Consider the following 19,051-nt stretch of genomic DNA (forward strand, 5'->3'; position numbering starts at 1 on the left):
CCACCCCAAACTGGGCAACTCGAACACCATCCCAAGTCTACAAGAATTGAAACATATAGAATCCACAATCATTACTGCAATAAAAAGAATAAAAACATCAGGTTCACAAAATGAAATATAAAACTTGAGCAGTATGGTGGAGAGGGGCTGTACAGAACACACCCATTTGGTTGCATTGGGACAATGACATGTTTCAACACAAATTCACCAAGTGTAGGAGGATTTACCGGCTGCACGCTTGATATTTTTAACCATCCTCCTAAAAACCCTGATCGCATCAGGGCTGCCAGGTTTATTTAGCGAGTCAAGAAATTCAAACCGCCTTTCTTTCACATTTAATGCAACTACACAATAATGACCAACGCCATCCCTCATCTCTGGTGGATCAAAAGTTGCAAAAAGGACCTGTTCAAAGCACGAATAAATAAATAAAATTATTATAAGAAGAAGAAACCGAACACTATAAAAACAAACACACAAAATATAGTTTTTGACACATAAAAACGTTACTCACCATATCCTTTTTATCAACACACTCCTCCACTTTTGAAGAGAACATCATTTTAACACTCCTGCCTACAGTAAAACCATTCCAAATATTTGTCTGCCAAACAAAACCAAAAATCAAATAGTTCTCAAGCAAACAGGTCGTCACACGAAATCAGAAAAGAAAATCAAAAAATAAAACAAAAATTTCTGCATTATTACACAAATATGGTACAGGGCAACCATTGTCGGAGACCCCTTAAACTTATCTACCAGCAAAGAAACCCCAAGATCTACAAGGCTTGTAGTGAGCATCCCTTTATCCCAAAAGGATTGGCCAACTTTGCAAATGGTAATATCAGTCATCTCAGTTTTAAAAGTAATCATGTCCCTGAATTTTTCATGAAAAACTGAAACATAAGATACTAAAAAAAATAACAACAGAGAAAAAGGGGTAAATACCAAAATTAGAAAATACGTATGAAAAAAACAATTTCTAAAAAACCATACTTCTTCTTGTCCTTACGAACCATCGTAAAAGCAGCGTACAACTCATTGTATCTTTTCTGAAGAGCTGGATCAATGCTCGACGGTGTCACAACAAGAAGTTTGTCATCTGTAATAAAAAGATGAAGTTCACTTATCCAAAGAATGAAGTTCAAATATTAAGATACGGAAATTCTTCTAGCTATTTTGAAAATCATAAACAAAAGAACAAGTTTCACTTATCATTAAACATCTAATACAGTTACCATAGTAATTAAAAAATGAATGAGAAAAACTTCAACTGCACTGTTCGAAACAAAACTCTTGCCTTCAGTGTCAGAGTCTTCAAGCTGTTGTTCTTCAAAGCTGACCAAAACATTTTCTTGGCTAGGTTGCGACGAATCCACCACAACCTCACTGGACTGCCCTTCTGTAGCAACATCAGCATTCTCTGGATTTACAACAGTCTGGTCAACCGCAATGTCCTTAGATACTTAAGCTACATGAGGCTCCACTCTCGATACTTCAGGAACATTGTTGGCCGCCAGACAAACAGGGGAAGCAACAACACTAACAGCAGGGACGACATTCTCCAGCGGCTTTTCAATGCCAAAATTAGAATCTTCATGACGACTAGGGGAAACAGCATGATGGGATTCTTGAGCTATAGAGGGATCTGCATAGTCGACGGCAACCGATGCAGAAGCATCAACACTGCTGTAAGTGCATCTAGTGCCCCTTAGTGATTTTGGTGTATTGAAGACTTATAGGTTAAGGGACTAATGCATTTGTGAGTGTACACAGGTCTATAAGTCTATGAGGAGTTTGATATTTATAGAGAAAGTCGACCCCTAAAAATGAAGTTATTCGACTGAAGACTTTGGATTTCTGAAGACTTTCTGAAGACTTTGAAAGTGAAGAAATTGGTGTGACCTTGAAGACTTGGTATTCATTCAAGGAACATGAAGCGTGAAGACTTTTGTTTTCGTAGTTTCATTTTCTCTTTCTTGAGTCATAGGAAACACCATACTATTAAAGGGGGTTGTCGTGGTTTTGTCACGGCAGATGTCCTAGTGTGAGGACTTAGTCGTGAGGCCAACGCATATATGTGGTAGCTTGAAGGGGCTGAGCGGAATCGAGAGACGCAACACAAAATAAGGATTTAGACAGCTTCGGGCCCCGGGAAACATCATCCGGTAATAGCCCTACATGCTGTTTGTGGCTAGATCTCATTATGCTCACGAGAGAGTCGCCGGTAAACCGGCTCTTCGTGTCTAGCCCTAAAGATTGTTTCTTCTTGCTTGTCGCTTCTCCCTCTTTGGGGAGTCCTGCCCCTCCTTATATAAGTTGAAGGGGCGGGTTACATGTGGAGTCCTATTAGAATTAGGACTAGTCTATCTCTAATACAAACCGGATACAAGTCTAGGTCTTAACTCCATGTAAGACAAATATTCCTCACGCCTTTCCTCTTAAACCAGCCCACCATGACATTAGCCGGCCTTCTGGGCCTTGGGCCTTGTCATCCATCTGGAACACGCGTCGGGTCACCAATGAGTCTTCAGGCTCGTGAATCGTCATACTAGTGAACCGCCAGACACGTAAGTCACCAATCCTCTGGCGGGTTACCGATGAAACGCCAAGTCCGGCCGGGTTATACTTCCAGCCGGTTTACGCCGCGGGGTATATCCCCGACATTAGCCCCCAAGTTTAGCTTGGATTTATCCATGGTAAACTTATACTGCAAAATAAACACAAAAACAAAATTGACAGGTTGTGCTCTGGGTTAAGAATTTCTTGTAAACTGGCACCTGATCATCCTTACTTCCTTGTCATTTCCTTCTTCTAGAAAATCCAGGTCAATAAGCCAGCTTCATACTCAATTTGCTGATGTTGGTTTCTCACAGAAAAATATTGTGAAGAATAATCTACTTGAGTCAGCTTCCAAGGCGCCGGGTTAAATAATTTTGGTCTTCAAATACTCATCTGATATTCAGCCGGCTTGAAGATGTAAAACTTGACGGTTCATCATTACCAAAAACTGCCGGATTATAAAACAGACAATGCCGGGTCATAATTATTGTTGACACCGGTTTATGTAATTGACCCTCCTGATTTTCTCAAAACTGATAATTTGAAGATTTTTCTCCCTTATATCCATATTAACTGTAGCCCCCAAGTCTTGAGCAGAACAAAGTGATGGTTTAAGACTTGCTCCAATAAATTTTGCAACCTTGAAGAAATCTGGTTTATTCATCTCAATCATATAAACTGAATATTCCACACATGTAGCCCCCAAGTGTCGGGTTGTCATGCTTGCAGCAACCTGGGACTTGTAATTGCTTTATGCTCATGGAAACTTCAACCAGTGTAGCCCCCAAGGGCTGGGTCATTATGCAATGATGAGCAGGGACTTTGTAGATATAACCATGTAAATTTGAACAGCAATGTGTAGCCCCCAAGGGCCGGCTCAGTAAGATAATATTGAGCTGGTACTTTATATATACTTCTTTGAAAAGAACATCATATAATGTAACCCCCATCATGGGGCTTGAACCCACGTCCACAAGGTTAAGAGCTTTGTGCTTTACCAACTGAGCAATGGACCTTTCAATATAATGGTTCTAGGACTTGTGTACCTTGAATTTGTTTGAGAGGAGCAATTGGTAGCCCCCAAGGGCCGGCTCATTACAATGTGACGAGTCGGGTCTTCAATAAGTCCAGTCAAAATGACTTTGCATTAGCCCCCAAGTGTCATGGTGCATGATTGCAGCGACATGAGACTTGCATATTTTGATGTAATCTTAACCTGAATAATGTAGCCCCCAAGTGCTGGGTTGTAAGCCTGCAGTGATTTAGGACTATTCCTTTGTAGAATAAATCACATCCATTGGTAAATAATAACCATCGTGTTGAAGCGATTTTGAAAATCTTAATCATAATACTGGTTATTGATAACCATCATAATAATAAAATTCCAGCCATGTTTGGCTATTTGAAGATTTGAATAATATAATCCGGTTTAAAAACCTCAATCATTCAATATCATCATGAAAATCCAGCCAATTTTGGCTATGAAAGATATGGATATCTTACCAGTTGATAAGTAAATCCGAAGTTTCGATACTCGGCAGCTCTTGGCCGATGGCGACTTAATACGCATTCATTGTAAGCCGGAATTTTTATAACCCGGTGGCTGATAGCCTTTGAGAAAATCCAAAATGGATAACCCTTTTGAAGCATCAATTTTGATGATGAGCTTGAATTTATATGTCATAATTCTGCAAATCATGCACAAAGTGTAAATAACATAGGCCGTGGTGATTTAACATCGAAAGCCAGGGTGGGTAGCCACCCGAATGCATTCTTTTCCTGTGACATTGAATCACCTCGTTGGTTTAACCAATTCTTGTAGTGAGGGTAGTAACCCCAATCTTGAGTATTGAGAACTCCTTCCTTAATTTGCCGGATTATGATAATAAACCGTACCAGGATATAATAAACACCGGATTTTCCTTATAACACTGGTGACTTGTTAATCAAAACCAGACCGGGTTAATGAACACCGGATTATAAATGATCATGTACTGACAACTTGTAGCTGAAAGCCAAGCCGGGTCAAGGATGCCGGTTTATCAGAAGATATTATGAACCTCAAAAAAGGCGAAAAAACTTGGCAAATAGAACCCAAAAAGAACATGCGAGGCTTTTTATGAGCTGCCAGGCTCTAAATCGAGGCTTTTCATGGGTTGCCAGGCCACTTAGTTAAACCATTTTACCAGGCCTTTTAAGATGGGCCTCCAATTAACCAATCGTCGTTTTAAGTTTGACAAGTTTAGGGTCTGTATAAGATTGACTTGTCAAATGTTCGGCGGGTCATACCAGGATTGCCTGGACAGGAGTGGCTTACTTGATGAAGGTAGGTTAACCCGGGGTTTTAGGTGTATACACCAGGCTTCCAAGCCATGGCTTGATAGCCCATTACAAGTGTAGATTCTAAGTTCATTGCGATAGCAAAGAATCCCCAAGTAATGTTTTGAGCTGTGCTCAGTGGGTGCCTATGTTTGAGTTGTTGTTTTACAACACTCTCTTTGGCCCCGGATTGATTTGGCTTTGAGTCGATCAAGAGGTGTGACTATGGTTCCGATACGACCAAGCCCCCAAGTGATGTTGTGGCATTGCGCCGATCAAGAGGTTTAGCTATGGTTCGGATACGACCAAGCCCCCAAGTGATGTTGTATAAAGCTTTGATAAGCCGAACCAAGGGGTAAACCGGATGCCGCTTTATAACAGAAGCCCCCACGTGATCAATAATATGATAAGCCAATAAGGAAGGATACCCATGTTTGAACCGTGCATCATGGCAGCGGGTCCTCTTCGGCAACCTTTAACTTTTTGCAAGAGATAAATTCTTCTTGAACCGGGATTTTGAACCGGATTTTGAGAGCTTCAAAGCTTTGTGGGAGACATCTTTCCCTTGAACCGGATTTTAAATTGGAATCTTCATTTTCAACTGGAAATTCACTGATGGCCTTTAAACTCGAACGTGCGAGAAGTTAATTACTTTTTGAACCGGAAATTCTTAAACCGGATTTGAGAGCTTCAGAGCTTTGTGGGAGAACAGATTTCCCTTGAACCAGATCATAAACCGGATATTTGAGAGCTTTAGTGAAACTGACTTCCCTTGAGCCGGATCTTAAACCGAAATCCTTTCTGATGACCCAGAATTCCATTGAACTGGATTTTGTAACTGTAATATACTTTCTAAGTCAGAAATTTCTGCTGGCCTTCAAGTTTTCAACAATAGGGCAGTAGCCTCCGGGTCCGGGTTATCTTTCCCTCCAACCTCCTGGGGTTCTTGACTTCACTGAAAAACCAGCAACATTTGCTGAGTCATATTACTGTAGCCCCCAAGTCTGAAGGTGACTCGAGGAGTTGACTTGAGATTCTCCATATTGGACCGTGATATAAACCAGCATAACTTGTATATCATTGATGTTGATAGCACGATGTGAATCCACAGAAGGTTGAGGTGACTGCGGTGGGTTATAAGTGATCCCGTATGAGCCATGTCAGCAACTCGGCCAACGGTTCCTTCCAACTAGTGATTTGAAGTTAACCAAACTGTAGTGGCAGCGACTTGTGCGCCTGCCCGTTGAGCCACCCAGTGCAGATGGCGGTTGATAGTATATGATAATTTGCCTTCATTTTGTTGAAAGACAAACCGGGCTACCCAAGCTGTGACTTGCTCATACTCAATAAACAGCTCATGCAGACAGGTGCGGGTCGGTATGTTGATGCAGACCAGGCCGCGAGAGACGAACAACAAAGACGACCGCCGCATCAGAGGCAGTTTGGACAGATACCGAGTCGGCCGCGGTGTTATAAGCCCACGCAGACAAGAGAGTCGGTCGCGGCATTGTTGATGTAATCCGGACTACGGGGGCGGCGGTTTGTGTTCCTGTTCATCAGTGCGACATGCGCAGATGCCGGTGTAGAACAGCTAGCGCGCGCCGTCCGCGGTAGGGCATCACTTTCATAGTGAGCACTTGTCCTGTATAAAAAAGACATAGGCCAGAGTAATTGTTCTCAGATGAATAACGTATACTAAAAATATACATAAGGTGAATAACACCTGGTATTTTGTCGGATGAACACGACTGTTGGCACGGGATATTGTTGGATGTAGTCAGACAAATAGCAGATGTTCGTGTAGACTGACATAATGATTCATTGCTCTGTACTCAAAATATGGGCTGATTGCCTTCGTTCCTCAAGTGATGATGTACCAAAGGTACATTATATAATCAGGAGTGCTTAGCACTATTTGATCCATCACTGCAGATTGCCCCCGGCTTGCAAGTTACAGGAGCTGCAGTAAACCAGATTAATCGTTCTTTGACAAAAAAAACAATATATGCTAATAAATTTATACGGATAGATATCACCTGATTGCTCGGATGATGACAGATGATCCGTATGCAGGTCCAAAGTCATATACGAAGGCACCAGCAGTATGGACGTGCTTTTATTTGATTCTCCGTGAAATACTACCAGCTTCAATTGTTTCATCCAATTATAAGGCGGAGGGGTAGCTTTTAGCTCCACGTAATGTGTATGTAGTGCCAAAGCATGCCAGCACCTTTGTCTTTTTCTGTCTAACTCTGGTCGTCATGTGATCTGTAAACACTTTTTCCACCGCGGCTTCAGAACCAAAAGGTAATAAGCAGACGCATGAAACAGGGGATGTGGCGGCTCGGCGCACCGGTGAAAACCGCAGCAGAAACAGGCCATCCGGACAGCAGATCAACTCCGTCCACCAAACAGCTAAATGGGCATTAAGTTCTGTCTGCACCTCCGTTCTTCTAATACTTTCCAGAGCTCAACAATTGTCTGTCCTCCCACTGAGTATTATTTAGCAGTCATCTTTGTATATTCCCAACACAAACTCCGCCAATGTCTCAAATTCTGGTTGCAAACAAACCAAAGGCTCCAGCACTACACGCACGTTGAATTGATACAGTGGATCCCTTATGCAGAAATTGGGACTGACGAATCCTGCCATGATTTCCTTCTTTATTCAACAACATGAAGATAAGGATTTATAAACACATGATCATATGTTTCCAATGTTTTCCATATATTCCAACGGTCCAGCTCGCCTGAGCATCCATGTTGACTATATATCCCATACAGCAGCCCTAGGTGGAGTAACAAATTGAAGAGGCCTTTGATCTTTGTCGGCTCAAAAACGTGGACGAGCTCCACTATCAGGCAGGAACCGAGCCTGTGCAGCTAGGGGGGCGTACCGGCCACTCCGTACGGAAAAAACTTGGCCACGTCCGGACATCTGCGCCTGGTGGAGTCAAGAACATCCGCGCCGGCTGGAACCAAAGACAGACCGATGGCGCCGCTGTCGCTCTGTTCGTGAGGGAGAGTATGGCGCAACGGCATGGCTCGAGGTGAACCATGGCTAAGGCGACAAGGCGGGTTGACGAGGTAGCGGATCGGGGTGCAGTGGTTGACCCGACGGCAGGGGTGGCTTCGGAACAGGGCAAGGCGGAGGCGAGGCCGCCTTATCCGGGGTGGCTTGACGGAGATGCAAGGCCGCTCGGCCTGGGCGGCTCAGCGCGACCCCGAACGGAGATCGAGGCAGAGACCAGCGGATATGTAGGTGGCTCAAGGCTGTGGTGTCAAGGGCGAGGCGTAGGTGGAGCTGCTTGGCCAGGGTGGCTCGGCGACAACTTGGTCAGGGCGACTCGCGCCAGCTGGGAAGGCTGGCGGCCGGCGGCACCCATGGGTCGACGACGGTGGCAGGTCGCTTGGCGTGGGGTCGACGGAGGCAGAGGTGATTGGGCGCAGCGGCGGCGATAGCAGGGCATAGGCCGGCTGTGGTGGCTCGGAGACGCGGCGACTGACTTGATGCATCACGTGGAAGCGAGGCAGACTTTGTGCGCGGTGCGACCGAGACCCCCTCTGGGTCGTGCTCGGTTTGACCCTTTTTTTCAAGAACAGCAGGCAGGATCATGAGATTGGTAGTTTAGATCCTTGTGTCACCCGATGAAGAGTATTATTCTGATCTCCTGCAATTTGACAAGTCGCCCAAGGTTGCCATCAAAAATTACTCTTATCTCGGTCTTGGCATATCTCCATGGTGTGTGCAGCGACCACTTAGCACGCAACCCTAAGAAACCTCTGTCTCAATTTCGCACACGCTATTTCAACTGGTCGCCTATGACGTAGATCCTTCTGAACCGGCTATTTTTCATCCAGTCAATCGCAAGCCTCTCGATCCACGGGTGAGATCCCTTTAAGAACTCAACACCACCGTGTGCAAGCCCCACGGTGGGCGCCAACTGTCGTGGTTTTGTCATGGAAGATGTCCTAGTGTGAGGACTTAGTCGTGAGGCCAACGCATCTATGCGGTAGCTTGAAGGGGTTGAGCGGAATCAAGAGACGCAACACAAAATAAGGATTTAGACAGCTTCGGTCCCCAGGAAACATCATCCGGTAATAGCCCTACATGCTGTTTGTGGCTAGATCTCATTATGCTCACTAGAGAGTCGCCGGTAAACTGGCTCTTCATGTCTAGCCCTAAAGATTGTTTCTTCTTGCTTGTCGCTTCTCCCTCTTTGGGGAGTCCTGCCCCTCCTTATATAAGTTGAAGGGGCGGGTTACATGTGGAGCCCTATTAGAATTAGGACTAGTCTATCTCTAATACAAACCGGATACAAGTCCAGGTCTTAACTCCCTATAAGACAAATATTACTCACGCCTTTCCTCTTAAACCGGCCCACCATAACATGAGCCGGCCTTCTGGGCCTTGTGCCTTGTCATCCATCTGGAACACGCGCCGGGTCACCAATGAGTCTTCAGGCTCGTGAATCGTCATACTAGTGAACCGCCAGACACGTAAGTCGCCAATCCTCTGGCGGGTTACCGATGAAACGCCAAGTCTGGCCGGGTTATACTTCCGGCCAGTTTACGCCGTGGGGTATATCCCCGACAACTATCATGGAATTGTCATGGCAGATGTCCTAGTGTGGGGACTTTAGTCGTGAGGCCAACGCATCTATGTGGTAGCTTGAGAGGGGTTGAGCGGAATTGAGAGACGCGAGGTTTTACCCAGGTTCGGCCCCTCACGGTGGAGGTAAAAGCCTACATCCTGCTTCATTGATATTGATGATGATGATAATTACAAGGGTTCTCTATCTCGAGAGCTATTGACTTGTCTGTCTAAACCTAACTTGTGAAAAACTTGTCCCTCTTGGGGAGCCCTGCCCCTCCTTATATATGTTGAAGGGGCGGCTTACATGACTAGTTCTATTAGGATTAGGATTACTCTATTACAAGTGGAGTCCTAGTCTTGCTTCCTTTGTAGGAGAATATTCCTTCTGCTTTCCTCTTAAGCCGGCCCACCATAGCACGAGCCGGTCTTCTATGAACCGCATGTTGGGGCGCCGGGTGTTGTCGCTCTGTTGACCCGCCTGCCAGGTCACCAATGCGCCACCTGGTTCAGCCGGGTCATCAGTGAGTGGAGAGATCCGGGCGGGTCACCAGTGAGTCGCCGGGCCAGGGCGGGTCACCAGTGAGTCGCCAAGTCAGGGCGGGTCACTAGTGAGTCGCCAAGTCCAGCCGGGTCATACATCCGGTCGGGTCATACCGCGGGGTATATCCCCGACAGGGGTCGAGGAAATACTAAGGAAAAATTTCCATGTGATGCTCAACTCAAATCCTACACCTAACAATCCCTTCGAGTGAAGCCATTGGAAATCTCATATAGTTCAGTCATATTCTTCAGTGACAGAGACGAAGTTCTTCTGGTCTCTGAGGAATTTGTTCTGACTGAGGAGTTAGGAATTCGCCAGTGCGAATTGCCTACACAGTGAGGAACATGATAGCCCTAAGGATTTCGCCACTTCAAATTTCGACCGTTGCTGTGCTATGCGCCAGTTGTCCCAAAATATCTATCCACCTAATGGTCTTATCATTCAAGGGAATTTATGTCTTATCATGTCGGGCTTCTCCCTAGGCTATAAATAGCCGCCCCTACAACCACTAGCTGGTTGGCTGCTCCAAGAGAAACTGACACTTGTCATTTGAGAGCATCCCATCCTCCGAGGACTTTGAGCGAAAATCATCAAGTGAGGAAAACCCAAACCCAAACACCTACAAACCCCAAGTGATTGAGCATCACTAAAGAGATTGATCCTGCGTGGATCCGACGCTTGTTACCTTTGAAGACTATGCTTCTTCCAGATGGTTAGGCGTCATGGTCTAGAGCATCCAAGAGGAATTGTGGATCACCGAGTGACCAAGTTTGTGAAGGTTCGAAAGTCACCTGAAAACTTACCACGAGTGATTGGGCGAGGTCTGTGTGACCTTAGCTCAAGGGGAATACAGTGAGGACTGTGTGTCCTGAGCTGCGTGTTCAGGACTTGGTGTCTGGGACTATGTGTCCTCAAGTTTAAGTACCTAGCCGCCCTAACCATACATACAACTGAGACAGCAGTTGGAACCGGTCTACCAAATCATTGTCTTCACCAAGCTTACTGGTTCTATTTCCTCAACTCTTTCATTTCCTCATAACTGTGTTGTGTGCTTGTTCATATCTATGCTTGAAGACATTGACTGAAGATTTTCTCAATTTCCTCAGTTCAATTTCTTCAATCTGTTTGTCTTTATCCTGTGTCATCCTGTGCTTACACTTTCTGTACTCTGTGCCTGTCTTCATTTCATCATGATAACTATGCTTGTGTTCTGTTATGTTTACTTTTGAGTACTTGTTCCGCTGCTAGTAGTTCTTTGCTAAGGAATTTCCTCACCTGCAAATTCCTCAGTGAAGAATTCATAAAAATCGCCTATTCACCCCCTCTAGTCGATATAACGCACTTTCAATTGGTATCAGAGCAAGGTACTCCCTTGTTCTGTGTGATTTTGGTTTAACTACCTGGAGTTTAGTTTTGTCGACCGCGTGTATGAAGAAAGTGACATGCCCCATCTTTGATGGTCACGAGTATCTCAAGTGGAAGGCCATGATGAAGAAGCGCCTCATGGCGATGAACAGCAAGCTATGGACCGTCACTGAGATAGGTCTGACTGATCTGTGCAAGATGGCGGAAGCAGATGACATTCGCAAGTACACTCTTCTCAACCTCACGGCGAAGGACGTCATCTGCTCATGTCTATCTCAAAATCACTTTAGGAATATCATGCATCTCGATCATGTGAAGCTTATTTGGGACCGTCTCTCTGAGGTCTATGAAGGTCATCGAACCTGTCATGATCCTTGGTTTGAGGACTTCAAGGAATCTCTCAAAGCGATGACATTCAAACCAGAATCATCATCTTCTGCATTATGCCATATGGCAAAAGATGCTGAGGTAACTGAATGCTACCTATCCGAGACTAGTGATGATGAATCTGGTGATGAATTTGGACCCAGCTTTGTAAAACTTGCTTCCCTTCCCACTAAACAACAAAGAGCTTTGGAAAAAGTTCAATACATGCTAAATAAGAGCGATGATATGTTGGGTGAAGAAATGGATCAGTCAAAAGCTTTGGCTGAAAGTCTTCAGAGACTTCATACTAAGTATGACACCCTTCAAGATCATCATAACACTCTCTTATCTGATCATGAGAAGCTTTCTTATGAATTTCTTCAAAGAAAGAAAGACCTTGAGAAGCTAAGAGTGAGTTATGAAGATCTTCAGAAGAAGCGCGATTCATTACTTGCTCAACAAATCAGCGCTTCTCAGGAAGAATGTGTTCCTCCTTGTTTGAAATGCATTGAATGTGAATCTGCTAATTCTTCACCTGAATGTTCAAATGCTTCTAATGCTACAAATTCTTCACCTGCCTCTGCTATCACTAATTCCTCATTTGAGGACACTGCTAGTATCACTGACGATGCAGGCATGAAGGAATTGTACATGACAGGCATGTACAAAAGCCTCAAAGGGCATCAGACTCTTTGTGATGTGCTTAAAAAGCAAATCCTCAACAGGAACCCTAGGAAAGAGGGTATTGCCTTTGAGAGGAAACTCAATGCTGATGGTACATATTGGAAGCCTGAGCAGTACCCCAAAACTACATGGGTTGCTGCAAAGGGACCTCTAGTTGATCCATCTAACTTATCTGGATTTGCATGTGAATCTCCTCGTTCTGATGATGAGTCATTTGACTCCAACTATAAATTCTTCAAAAATCAGAATGGTGAAGTATTTGCTAGATATGTTGGCACTAACTGCAAGAATGGTTCCCCTGTGAAAAAATATGGGTTCCCAAAAGGTGCCTTGAAAGTCTTCAGGTGAATGTCCTCAGGGCACCACCTGTGAAGAATAGGAACCCCAGAGCAAAGTCTTCATATGGACCAAATTCTTCATATGGATCCATGTCCTCATATGAATATCATCATGCTAACAACTCTGTTTCGCATGGAAGAGCTAAGGGCTATGAATATGAGCATTATTCTTCTAATCATCATGTTCATAAGTCCTCGAAGAATTTCTCTGCTTATTCATATGCTTATCCTAACTCCTCTTATGTGAAACGAAATGGACTGGCTTCTATGCCACCTTTCTCGTATGGAGCTCGCAGAGTGATGAACTCTTTGCCACCCCTTCAGATGTGGGTGGTGAAGAAAAAGAACTAATCTCTTCTGCAGGGTCAGGTCTCCAGACATACGTAATCGTCTGAAGAATCTGCTGGAGACCTGAGTATGCCTGAAAGGACGCATGCTAATCATGAAGAAATGAACTTTCATTTCTCACGTCCTCATACTGCTTTATTTGTTCTTTTGCTTGATGAAATTGATCTGATGAATTGATGTCATACTCTTCACTGATGAAGTATATGAGTTCGTAAGTTGCACTAATTCATCTGCAGGATGATCAACCCAAAGCCACTGAGTGGGTCCTCGATAGTGGATGTACAAACCACATGACTGGTGACAAGAATCTATTGATGGATGCTCCATTATCTCCGTCGCATCTGAAGCATATCATCTTTGCCGAAAAAGGCAAAAGTCAGGTATTGGGTCTAGGTAAGGTTGCGATCACAAAGGATCGACACATGGACAAAGTCATGCTTGTCGAGTCCTTAGGATACAACCTCATGTCTGTCTCAATGCTTTGCAATCTTGATATGGTTGTTGTCTTTGGCAAGTACCATTGTGTTATGGTTATGGAAGCTGACAATTCCAAAGTCTTCGAAGGCTTTAGGAGAGGAGACTTGTATATTGTTGATTTATCTACAGGACCACAACCAGCTGTGTGCCTACTTGCAAAAGCTTCAGAAGGCTGGCTCTGGCATCGACGACTTGGTCATGCAGGCATGAGGAATTTGCACACGCTTGCGAAGAAGAAGCATGTCATTGGCATCGAGAATGTCAAATTCCTCAAGGATCACCTATGCGGAGCCTGTGAAGCTGGGAAGATGACAAAGGCCAAGCATCCAGCGAAGACTATCATGACCACTACTCGTCCATTTGAATTGCTTCACATGGATCTCTTCGGTCCTAATCATTATTCTGCTGTTACAAATGATGCATCTCTATATGGCTTTGTTATTGTTGATGATTACTCTCGATACACATGGGTACACATTGTTACTTACAAACATGAAGTGCAGGAAGTCTTCAAACGATTTTCCTTGAGGGCTTCAACCAACTTTGGTGTGAAGATCAAGCACATCAGAAGTGACAATGGAACCGAGTTCAAGAATTCTGGTCCAGATGACTATCTTGATGAACTTGGTATTACTCATGAGTTATCTGCTCCTTATACTCCTTAGCAGAATGGCGTCGTGGAGCGCAAGAACAGGACTCTTGCTGAGATGGCTTGCACTATGCTTGATGAATACAAAACGCCTCGTCATTTCTGGAGCCACATCATCAACAGAGTATATCTTCACAAATTCTTCAAGAAGACTGCCTATTAACTCCTCACTGATAAGAAAACCAATGTAAGTTATTTCAAAGTCTTTGGTGCTAAATGTTGGATTAGAGATCCTCATCACAACTCAAAATTTGCACCGAAAGCACATGAAGGTTTTATGCTTGGTTGCGGAAAGGACTTGCACACCTACAGAGTCTTCAACAACGTTTTTCACAAGGTTGTTGAAACTGTAGATGTGCGGTTCGATGAAACTAATGGCTCGCAAATAGAGCACCTACCTACTATGATAGATGAACCAGCACCTGAGGAAACTATCAAGTTCAAGGCTACTGGGGATGTCATTCCTACTGAAGAATCTACTGAAGAATTCATTCCAGAAAATGAAGAACGTCGAGCAAATGCACCTGAAGAAAATAGTGAAGAAAATGGTGCTGAAGAGAATGCTGATCAAATTCCTCAATGACAACCAGCTCATCCTCACATTGCAAAAGAAGTGCAAGTTGAAAAGATCATCAATGACATCAAAGCGCCAGGTCCTCTCACATGCTCAAAAGCTTCACATTTATCTAACTTTTGTGGGCACTATGCTTTTTTCTCTATCACAGAGCCCACTAAGGTAGCTGAAGCATTTCTAGAGCCTGAGTGGTTCCAGGCCATGCAAGAAGAATTACATCAGTTTGAGCTCAACAATGTCTGGGAACTGGTCAAACGTCCAGATCCTCGCAAGCACAATATCATTGGCACAAAGTGGATCTACCGCAACAAGCAAGATGAAAATGGCCTTGTGGTGAGGAATAAGGCACGGCTCGTAGCTCAAGGCTACACACAGGTTGAAGGAATTGATTTCGATGAAACTTTTGCACCTGTTGCTAGACTTGAGGCTAGTCGCATATTACTTGCTTATGCTAACCATCATGATATCACTTTATATCAAATGGATGTGAAAAGTGCATTCCTCAATGGTAAGCTTGAGGAAGAAGTATATGTTGCTCAACCCCCAGGTTTTGAAAATCCAAAGAATCCTGACAAAGTGTTCAGACTCAACAAGGCCCTCTATGGCCTCAAGCAGGCCCCACGGGCATGGTATGATACCTTGAAGGAATTCTTCAGGAAGAAAGGCGTCAAACCCGGTTCACTCGACCCTACTCTTTTCACTAAATCTTATGATGGTGAATTGTTTGTGTGCCAAGTATATGTTGATGATATTATCTTTGGCTGTACTGACCAACGTTATAGTGATGAATTTGCCTACATGATGAGTGAAGAATATCAAATGTCTATGATGGGAGAATTAAAATTCTTCTTGGGTCTTCAAATTCATCAACAACACAATGGCATATTCATATCTAAGGAGAAATACCACAAGGATGTACTGAGGAAATTCGGCATGCAAGATTGCAAAGGCGTCAAAATTCCTATGCCCACAAATGGCCATCTGTGCACTGATGCAAATGGTATTGACTTCGATCATAAGGTATACTGCTCCATGATTGGTTTTTTATTGTACTCTTGTGCATCTAGGCCAGATATAATGCTTAGTGTTTGCATGTGTGCCCGATTTCAAGCTACACCAAAGGAATCACACCATAAGGCTATGAAGCATATTCTTCGATATCTAGCTCACACACCAACACTTGGATTATGGTACCCCAAGGGCTTGGCTTTTGATCACATTGGATATTCTGACTCTGACTATGCTGGTGATTGTGTGGACCACAAGTCATCATCTGGTACATGTCATTTCCTCGGATGATCTTTGGTCTGTTGGTCCACGAAGAAATAGAACTGCATATCACTATCTACTGCTGAAGCTGAGTATATTGCCGCTGGTTCTTGCTGTGCTCAATTGCTATGGAGGAAGCAAACTCTCAAGGACTACGGCGTCAACATGAAGAATGTGCCTCTCTTTTGTGACAATGAGAGTGCCATCAAGATTGCTCACAACCCAGTTCAGCACTCGAAGACTAAGAAAATTTAGATTCGTCATCATTTTCTTCGTGATCATGTGTTGAAGGGCGACATTTCTATTGAGCATGTGAAGACTGAAGAACAGCTAGCCGATATCTTCACAAAGCCCTTGGATGAGAAGAGATTTAGCAAGTTGCGATGTGAGCTAAATATCCTAGAATCTTCGAATGTTCTTTGAAAAGGACACTCATCAACACTTATGCAAAATTGATGACTTAGACGTGCAACACATGAAGAAACATTTTTCTTCAATCAATGAAGAATAACACTCTAAGTGTGAAGAAATTAACGAAGAATTTGATTCTCAGAACCCTACAATAATTGTACGCGGTGTCTGAAATCATCATTCTTATACGGTGGGTCATGCCACCACCAAAAGTTGAAATTCCTCAGTTGTTCAAATTCTTCAACTTTGCATTGTCTTCACTGTTTCCGTTGTTTTTCTTCAATGGCTATATATATATATGAGATTATGTCCTCTACAGCATTCACTTATGGCTACTTCTTCAAGTTGGTTTTTCTGCTAAGTGAATGTGATCGGACCCTTCCTCCTCTATGCTATACTCAACCCAATCTGTTCACAAATTCTTCATGTGCGTTCTATTTGAAACTCGTTCAAAATCTTCACTGTGTCCTTGTCAGCTGAAGAAATTGCGAACGGAACTTTTAACTTATCTTATCCAATTTTTTGGCGTTGCCGCTCAAACCGTTCCGCATCCGACGACATACTTATCCACTCACCCACGATCTAACACGATCTCCACTTCTCAGTACGTGGGTGACACATGTCATGCGAATGAGAAGGGTCAGGGGCACGTTCGTCCAAATTCTTCAGGCAAACGGTTTTCACCATGCCTATAAATACCCCTCTCCCCTTCCTCACTTCTTTTACTCCGCTCGACCTCTCTCCAGCTCGAGCTTCTCAAACCCTAGCGCCGCCGCTACTTCATCCTCGCCGGTGAGGAAGAGCTTCACTGCCTCGACCTCATCGCCGCCGTATTCGCACCGGCCGTGGAAATCTTAACTCCGCCGCCGCGTAGCTATCTTCCTCCGTCAAGTTAGGGCGTGGAAGATCTGCACTGACGAACTTCACATCTCCACATTCCAGTTTGTCGTGTTCTTCGTCCAGGGTAATTAAAAGTTACTTTTACTGACCTCGTTGATTTGAATGATTATCTACAAAATCTTCAAAGGTGTTTTTCTTCATATCTTCACACACTAAAACACCTCTCATATCATTTGTTCTTGATTCATTTCTCTAAGCTGCGAATTTCTCTTCAAGATTCCTCAATTGTGCGGATTTCTGATCTGTACAACTCTAGAACCTAGGACTAAGAACGCTTAGTGAAATTCTTCAAGACTTATCTAGTCAAATTCCTCAAACTTGTTCTTTATAAAACCTTCTGAGAACGCATATGACCTCTCCAAATTCCTCGCAACTATACTCTGTTCACAGGTACTCATGTCAGCTGCTGAATCACTAGGTTCTCAACAACTTAACTCATTTGCAGCGTTCCTCGAAGAAAAGTTGCATACTTCTTTAGAGAATTCAATTGTTCAAATCCTCAAGTGAAGAAAATGGCTGACGGTTAGAAGCCACAGAAAGGAGGAAAGAGGTCTGAGGTCAACACAGTGTTTGAGATCCCTGATGATATATATGCTGGGTACTGCACACCTCCTGAGGAAGACAAAAATCAGCGCAAGGTGCGCATTCAGAAGATAGAGAGGAGATGGGCTAGAGAGTGGAGGGAGTACAGATATGTCACTCCCAAATACATGAAGCAATTCACACTCAATCCTCCATGCCCAAGACCTCCATTGGCACCTGGCCAAATAGCTGATCCCAGTGGCCTCAAGCGTGGTGAGGATTATCCTAATGAATGGGCCAAGTGCCAAGCCAAGTTGGCTAAACAAGCCAAAGAAGCTGTGAGGAAATTCAATGAAGACTCTGCTGCTGTTGTTGCCGCTGAGGCCTTTGTCAAGCCTAAGAAGGCCATGTCAAAGAAGTCTGCGCACAAGCCAAGTGCTTCACCTTCAGTGGTTTCCAGGCCAAGTTCCTCAGCAATGCCCTCACGGCCAGAATCTTCAAAGCCCTCAAGGCCAACTTCTCATGTTGCTCCCGTTCCTCCCAAATCCTCAGCTCCTCACAAGTCCTCAGCTGCTCTGACAAAGTCCTCTGCTCCTGTGCATCTCGCCACGTGTCAAAGGACCACAGGCGTCTCAATTGCCTCAAGAGCTTCAGCTAGTTCCTCAGCTGCACCAAATTCTTCAACGGGGCCATCTCTACTGAAGACAAAGACCACTGCTGGACGAGGTCCTCGTCCTAGTCCTCAGAAGAAGCAGGTCGCCTTCCAAGTGCCGTCTGAAGATGATGAAGCTGATGATGATGAACTTGCTGAAATCATCAGAGATAGGCAAGTCAGGGTCGCTAGAGCCAAGGGAATAGATGTGCCACTACTTTTGGATCCAAAGTTCATCCTCGAATACATTGATGTTTGGCACAAGGACCCCAACACTCTCATGCCTGACTTCAAGCTGACTCCTGGCCAAAGTCACATGCTAACCCACTTTATACAAGAAGAAAAATGGAAATATGAGAAGGCCAGGTACATCAAGAAAGCTCAATACAAGAAGGAGCGCTATCTGAAGAAAAACGTTGTCTCTATGACAACTGAAGAACTTGTCGCTGTTCAAACAGAGATCAAGAAACTCAGTGA

The sequence above is a fragment of the Triticum dicoccoides genome, chromosome 4A, assembly GCF_002162155.2.
Source record: "Triticum dicoccoides isolate Atlit2015 ecotype Zavitan chromosome 4A, WEW_v2.0, whole genome shotgun sequence".
NCBI classification, from domain to species: domain Eukaryota; kingdom Viridiplantae; phylum Streptophyta; class Magnoliopsida; order Poales; family Poaceae; genus Triticum; species Triticum dicoccoides.